We start from the raw sequence: 7,512 nt of genomic DNA, 5'->3' as shown, positions 1-7,512 counted from the left end.
CACTCATCCAAGTTATCTATCCATCTAGGAAGTAGCAAAATGTATCAAGATTTGAAATCTCGCTTTTGGTGGACAAAGATGAAGAAAGAAATCGCAGCTTATGTTGCAAGGTGCGACAATTGTTGTAGAGTCAAAGCAATTCACATGAAGCCTGATGGACTTCTCCAACCATTGTCTATACCAGGATGGAAGTGGGAAGAGATTAGTATGGATTTTATTGTCAGACTTCCCCCTACCCAAAAGAATTTTAATTCCATATGGGTGATAGTGAATTGTTTAACAAAGTCTGCTCATTTCATACCAGTTAGAGTTGACTATCGACCAAGTGACTATGCTGAGATATATTTTAACTAGATAGTACATCTCCACGGTGTTCCTAGAACCATTGTATCTGACAGAGGACCTCAGTTCACCGCTCATTTTTGGGAACAACTGCATAAGATGATAGGGACCAACTTAGTTAGAAGTTCTGCTTATCATCCGCAAACCTCCGGACAGACAGAGTGGGTGAATCAAATATTGGAAGACATGTTATGAGCTTGCGTCATATCATCCAAAGGTTCATGGGATAAGTGGTTACCCTTGGCTGAATTTTCCTATAACAATAGTTATCAAGAAAGTATCAAGATGGCCCCGTTCAAAGCGTTGTATGGTCGCAAGTGTAGAACTCCTTTGAACTAGGTTGAATCTGGAGAAAGGAGATACTACGACATTGATTTCGTCGAAGAGGCTGAACAACAAGTCCATACTATCCAAAAACATATGAAAGCCGCTCAAGCTAGGCAGAAAAGCTATGTGGATAAAAGAAGGAAGCCCATTGAGTTTGGAGTGGGTGATCACGTTTATCTGAAAGTATCACCGATGAAAGGTGTGCAGCGATTTGGAGTAAAGAGAAAGCTTGCACCTAGGTATGTAGGTCCATATCCGATCATAGAGAAGAGTGGGAATGTAGCTTACAAGATAGAGTTACCTTACGAGATGAGAGCTATCTTCAATGTTTTTCATGTATCTCAATTGAAGAAATGTCTCCGTGTTCCCGAAGAAAGAGTTTCACTTTGAGATGTCAAGTTGAAATCAGATCTATCCTATGAAGAAAGACTAGTGCGGGTTATCGACATGAGAGAAAGAGTAACCCGGAACCATGTGGTTAAGTTCTACAAGGTTATGTGGAGTAACCAGTGTAGTGAGAACGATGCAACGTGGGAACGGGAAGATTATTTGAAGGATGTATACCCTACCTTTTATTCAAAATGGTACGCTTTTCAAATCTCGGGGCGAGATTTTTATAAGGGGAGGGCTGTAACACCCCAGTGTTATGGTTGCACTAAAACACTTGCATCACATGAGCATGAGCATCATCATCCCATTCACAAGCATCATACCATTATGAATGTTATCATTTCATGTGTGTTTCTATTTGAACTACTTGGTTTTATGCTAGCAATTGTGTGTGCTAATGTGTGGTCTATGCAAATGTGTGTCAAATGTCCCTTAAGCAACTTAGCTACACTTAGAATGTCTTTAGCAACAATGTTCATGTTGATCACCTTACCTAATTACACTTCCAAGTCATGGTTTGACCATTGTAGAACACTAGATGTCGGATACCGTGAGAAGGGGTACCCTAAACAAAACCCAAAAAACGACTGCTTAGACTTCGTAAAGATCGAAACTAGCTAAACACCGCTGGCCTCGGCTGATTCTCCGACTCGCCCGAGGCCCCCTCACCGCTGGCCTCGGCCGATTCTCCGACTCGCCCGAGGCCCCCTCGCCACTGACCTCGAGCGGCTCCCCGCCAAAGGCCTCGGCCGGGCCACCGACCCTCCGTCTCGCGCGAGGCGAGCTCGGCAGCACTCCGCTTCCTCTTCCTTCTCTCGTCCCTCTGACAAAACGTCGTGTCGCATTAACTTAGCCAACTACTGCCCCTGACATCGGCCGCATGCTCAGCATAGTACAGCGGAATGGCTGATGGGATAGGAGGCAGGACGGGGCAGGGGTTACCTGCCACTGTGCTAACCACTATGCACATGATTGACGCCCATGCCTCACTGTGCTGCCAACTCCTGCTCCAAGGATAACGCAGCATGGGGAGCCACGTCTAGGCTACTGTGGCCTCGGAATCAGTACCCAGGACCAAAAATTCCCTCCAAGGCCTCGGTAGTTTGCTTCAGGGGCTCGGCAGCCTGAGGACCCACGTCCGCTGGGGCCCCCCGCGATGGCTTGGCCTCGGCACCTACAGAGCCACAGCTGCCCACGACGTCATCACACGATGACCTGCACGTCGCCCAGACTGGGCAGGGGTTACCCGCCACTGTACTAACCACCATGCACATGGTGGACGCCCATGCCTCACTGTGCTGCCAACTCCTGCTCCGAGGACAACGCAGCGTGGGGAGCCACGTCTGGGCTACTGTGGCCTCGGAATCAGTACCCAGGTCCAATAACTCCCCCTAAGGCCTCGGCAGTTTGCTTCAGGGGCTCGGCAGGCTGAGGATCCATGTCCACCGAGCCCCCCACGATGGCTCGGCCTCGGCATCTACAGGGCCACTGCTCCCTACGACGTCATTGCACGGTGACCAGCACGTCGCCCGCCATGTCCTGCATCAAGCTGTACTGGAGCCCCACGACGCACAAAATCGAGTATGACCGGCGCGTCACTTCTACACGACAAGGACGGGGCCACTCCATCGACCATACCACAACAGTGGCTGGCTACAGGGCTCGAACACGCCACCCCATTTATAGAAGCGCTATGTAGCAACCTATGTACGGTCCCAGTTCTCCCTTAGAGTATAAAAGGGAGGGACGAGGCCATTTCTAAAAAGAGAGACGGACACACCAATAGAACTACGCACTCCTACGCTGCTTGGGAACAACGCCTCAAGCAGCCCGCACCACCCACGCCAAGACCTGGGGCTAGCTCCCTCTCTCACCTAGCTTGTAACCCCCTACTACGAGCACTCCGGTGCAAGGAATACAAGATCGATCTCTCAGACTGGACGTAGGGCCTCGATTGCCTGAACCAGTATAAACCTTGTGTCTCTTTGCATCACCATCCGGGATTAGGGGCACGCAGCACAAATTCACTCATTGGTTGAGGGACCCCTGGTTCCAAAGCACCGACAGTTGGCGCGCCAGGTAGGGGGCGCTGCGTGTCGGCTTCGTCATCCTAGCAAGTTCTGGATGGCAGACCCCGTACGACCATTGCGTCTCGGCACCGTAGTTTGGTTCGGGAGCCTAGAGTTCATGTCTCTAGGGCATGAGTATGACATGGTGCTCCTCACCCCTCGAGCCCCACCGTCCAACGATGAAGTCACGCCCCGGCAGCCCAGGCGCAGGCGGCGCCCGGGCAGCCGCTCTCGCCATGCTCGCCAGGCACGACGCGAGCAAGGCCACCCCGATGCTACGCAAACTCGGGGCGGCACACCACTCCCCGCCGATACCCTATGACCAGCTGTTGGTACGGGGTCCCTGGCTAGGGACCTGTCTGGCCTAAGCATGGACGAAGGAAAATCGCCGGTGGCTCGCGGCGATGCCCAGTCGTCTAGCTCCGCTCCACCACTCCCTGAAGAGCCGACCTCGGCGGGGCAGAATATGGAGACGGCACCGTCGCCATACCCCTTTGGGTTGAGAAATGCCGCTGCCTCTTACGCCTACGCTTACGCTGCCACTCACGAGCACCCCTCGGAACGCCGCCAGCGCATCGCTCTCGACCTGAGCATCCGCTCTGACTCCTCAGACGAGGACAAGGCATGGCCCGGGGTGGATTTCTCCGAACTCCACAACCCTGGGGCTTTGCGCCAATTCTTGGCTGCAAGCGACTACTGCCTTGGCTACTCCGACTCCGACGACGAAGGGACTTACGATCCATCTCGTGAGTGCTTCCACGTCGGGCTCGGGATGCCAAGGGCGGGCGAAGAGGATGAGAGGACAGGCAACCATTCCCCGGCCCGGGCAGGGGCGGGTGACACCACACCTCTGCGTCTCGAAGCCCCGGCAGCACGGAACGAGAATCCCATTCGCGGGGGACATCGACGCCCAGACCTGGAGCAGCTCCGCGAGCTTCAAGCCAAGGTCGAATAAGACCGACTCCTTCTGCAATAGCTTTGGGACACTCTCGAGCAGGAGCAGCAAGGGCGTGGTGAGGGAGGAGGAGCCCGAGGGAGGGCCCGCGACGTCCATCACTGCATCAACGACAACGAGGGGGGAGAGCCACCCCCAATCTTTAATCGCGCTAGCCAGAATGTCGCAGCGGCTGCGATGCTGGTCCGAGCGATGCCCGAGCCCTCCACCACCGTGGGGCGACGGGTCCGTGGAGAGCTCCGCGACCTCATCGAGACCGCAGCGGTGCAGCAGGCCGAAAGTTCCGCCTCCCACCGGCGCGGAGGCACTTCGGAGCAGCCCACAGCGCAACCTCGCCGGGGCCAGGATGCCTCGGTCCGTCCCGAGGCCGCTCGCACGCCGACGGTCAACAGGGCCCCCTCGGTACGCGATCGACCTAGAGACCAACGCGAGGCACGGGGCGACCACGAAGTAGTTGGCAGGCGACGGCGCCACGACGACGGAGCCGCCCGGGGCTACCACCCACACCGAGGCGGTCGCTACGACAGCGGTGAGGACCGTAGTCCTTCCCCTGAGCCGCCAGGCCCTCGGGTCTTCAGCAAGGCCATCCGCGCGGCTCCTTTCCCCGCCCGGTTCTAACAGCCGGCCAATCTCGCGAAGTACAGCGGCGAGACCAACCCGGAGCTCTGGCTCGCCGATTACCGCCTGGCCTGCTAGCTAGGTGGCGCGGACGATGACCTGCTCATCATCCGCAATCTCCCTCTGCTCTTATTGGACTCGGCATGAGCCTGGCTCGAGCATCTCCCTCCCTCGCAAATCCACGACTGGCGCGACTTGGTTAGGATCTTCGTCGGGAACTTCTAGGGCACTTACATGCGCCCTGGGAATTCCTGGGATCTTAAGAGCTGCCGTCAGAAGCCGGACGAGTCTCTCCGAGACTTCATCCGGCGCTTCTCCAAACAGTGCACCGAGCTACCCAGCGTCGGCGACTCGGAGATCGTCCAGGCTTTCCTCTCTAGCACCACTTGTCGGGACTTGGTCCGAGAGTTAGGACGCAACGTCCCGCGCTCTACTGCCGCGCTCCTCGACATCGCCACTAGCTTCGCCTCAGGGGAAGAGGCTATCGGAGCCATCTTCCCCGACGCCGATTCCAAGGGTAAGCGGAGGGAAGAGGCCCCTGTGGCCTCAGCCTCCCACCTCCCTAAGAAAAAGAAGAAGGGTCGCCCAGGGAAGCAGGAGGTCCTCGAGGCTGTCCATGTCGCCACAACAGATCGTAGGAATCCCCGAGGCCCCTGTGGCCCCGGGCTATTCGACGACATGCTGAAGAAGCCCTGCCCTTACCATCAAGGTTCGGTGAAGCATGCTCTCGAGGATTGCACCATGCTGCGGCGCTACTACGCCAGGCTCGGGCTCCCCGATGACGACGCCAAGCAGAAGGGCGTCGGCGGTCAGAACGAGGACAAGGACAACGGGTTCCCCGAGGTACGCAATGCTTTCATGATCTTTGGTGGGCCCTCGGCATGCCTTACGGCGCGGCAGTGCAAGAGGGAACGCTGAGAAGTCTTCTCGGTCAAAGTGGCCACCCCCCAGTACCTCGACTGGTCCCAAGAGGCGATCACCTTCGATCGAGGTGACCACCCCAACCGTATTCCGAATCCCGGGCAGTACCCGCTGGTCGTCGACCCGATCATCGGCAACACCCGACTCTCCAAGGTGTTGATGGACGGAGGCAGCGGCCTGAACATCCTCTACGCCAACACCCTGGAGCTCTTGGAGATCGACTGGTCGAGGCTACGAGGTGACGTTGCACCCTTCCACGGCATCGTGCCGGGGAGGCGCACGTAACCCCTCGGGCGCATCGACCTTCCTGTCTGCTTCGGCACCCCTTCCAACTACCATAAGGAAGTCCTCACCTTCAAAGTAGTCGGGTTCGGGGGAGCCTACCATGCCATCCTGGGGCGACCATGCTACGCCAAGTTCATGGCAGTGCCCAACTATACCTACCTCAAGCTCAAGATGCCAGGCCCTAATGGTGTCATCACAATCGAATCCATGTACGAACATGCATACGACTGCGACGTCGAGTGCATCGAGTACGCCGAGGCTCTTGCGGAGGCCGAGACCCTCATCGCCCACCTAGACCAGCTCAGTGGCGAGGTACCTGACTCCAAGCGTCGTGCGGGGGCGTTCGAGCCCACTGAAACCATCAAACTCATCCCAGTCGACCCCGCATGCCCCGACGACCGGGCGCTGAAGATCAGCGCCACCCTCGACATCAAATAGGAAGCCGTGCTCGTCGACTTTCTCCATGCGAACACCGACATTTTCGCATGGAGTCCCTCGGACATGCCGGGCATACCGAGGGAAGTCGCCGAGCACGCCCTGGACATCCGGGCTGGATCTAGACCGGCGAGGCAACGCCTGCGCTGCTTCGACGAAGAAAAGCGCAGGGCCATCGGGGAGGAGGTACAGAAGCTCTTGGCGGCCGGGTTCATCAAGGAAGTATCCCACCCAGAGTGGTTGGCTAACCCCATTTTAGTCAAGAAGAAAAATGGGAAATGGAGGATGTGTGTAGACTACATCGGTCTGAATAAAGCCTGTCCAAAGGTCCCCTTCCCATTACCTCAAATCGATCAGATCGTTGATTCCACCGCAGGGTGCAAGACCCTGTCTTTCCTCGATGCGTACTCTGGATACCATCAGATCAAGATGAAAGAGTCCGACCAGCTCGCGACTTCCTTCATCACACCGTTTGGCATGTACTGCTACGTGACGATGCCCTTCGGCCTCAGAAACGCAGGTGCCACGTACCAGCGGTGCATGACCCAGGTCTTTGGCGACAACATTGGGCAGACCATCGAGGCCTACATAGACGACATCGTGGTCAAAACCAGAAAGGCCGAAAACCTCGTGAATGACTTGAGGGTGACCTTCAAATGCCTTAGAGAGAAGGGCATCAAGCTCAACCCTGAGAAGTGCATGTTCGGGGTCCCCCGAGGCATGCTCTTGGGATTCATAGTCTCGGAACGCGGCATTGAGGCCAACCCAGAGAAGGTCTCAGCTATAACCAGCATGGGACCAATCAGAGACCTCAAGGGAGTACAGAGGGTCATGGGATGCCTTGCGGCCGTAAGTCGCTTCATCTCGCGCCTCGGCGAAAAAGGCCTGCCCCTGTACCGCCTCTTGAGAAAGTCCAAGCGCTTTTCTTGGACCGCCGAGGCCGAGGAAGCCCTCGCCAGGCTCAAAGCACTGCTGACCAATCCCCCCGTCCTGGTACCGCCCACCGAGGGCGAGCACCTCTTGCTCTACGTCACCGCGATGACCCAAGTGGTCAGCGCGGCCATAGTAGTCGAGAGGCAGGAGAAGGGACATGCTCTACCCATCCAACGACCTGTTTACTTCATCAGCGAAGTGCTCTCCGAAACTAAGACGCGTTACCCCCACATCCAG

Source organism: Miscanthus floridulus, chromosome 12 (genome assembly GCF_019320115.1).
Source record: "Miscanthus floridulus cultivar M001 chromosome 12, ASM1932011v1, whole genome shotgun sequence".
Classification (NCBI taxonomy): domain Eukaryota; kingdom Viridiplantae; phylum Streptophyta; class Magnoliopsida; order Poales; family Poaceae; genus Miscanthus; species Miscanthus floridulus.
This window is presented reverse-complemented; position numbering follows the sequence as displayed.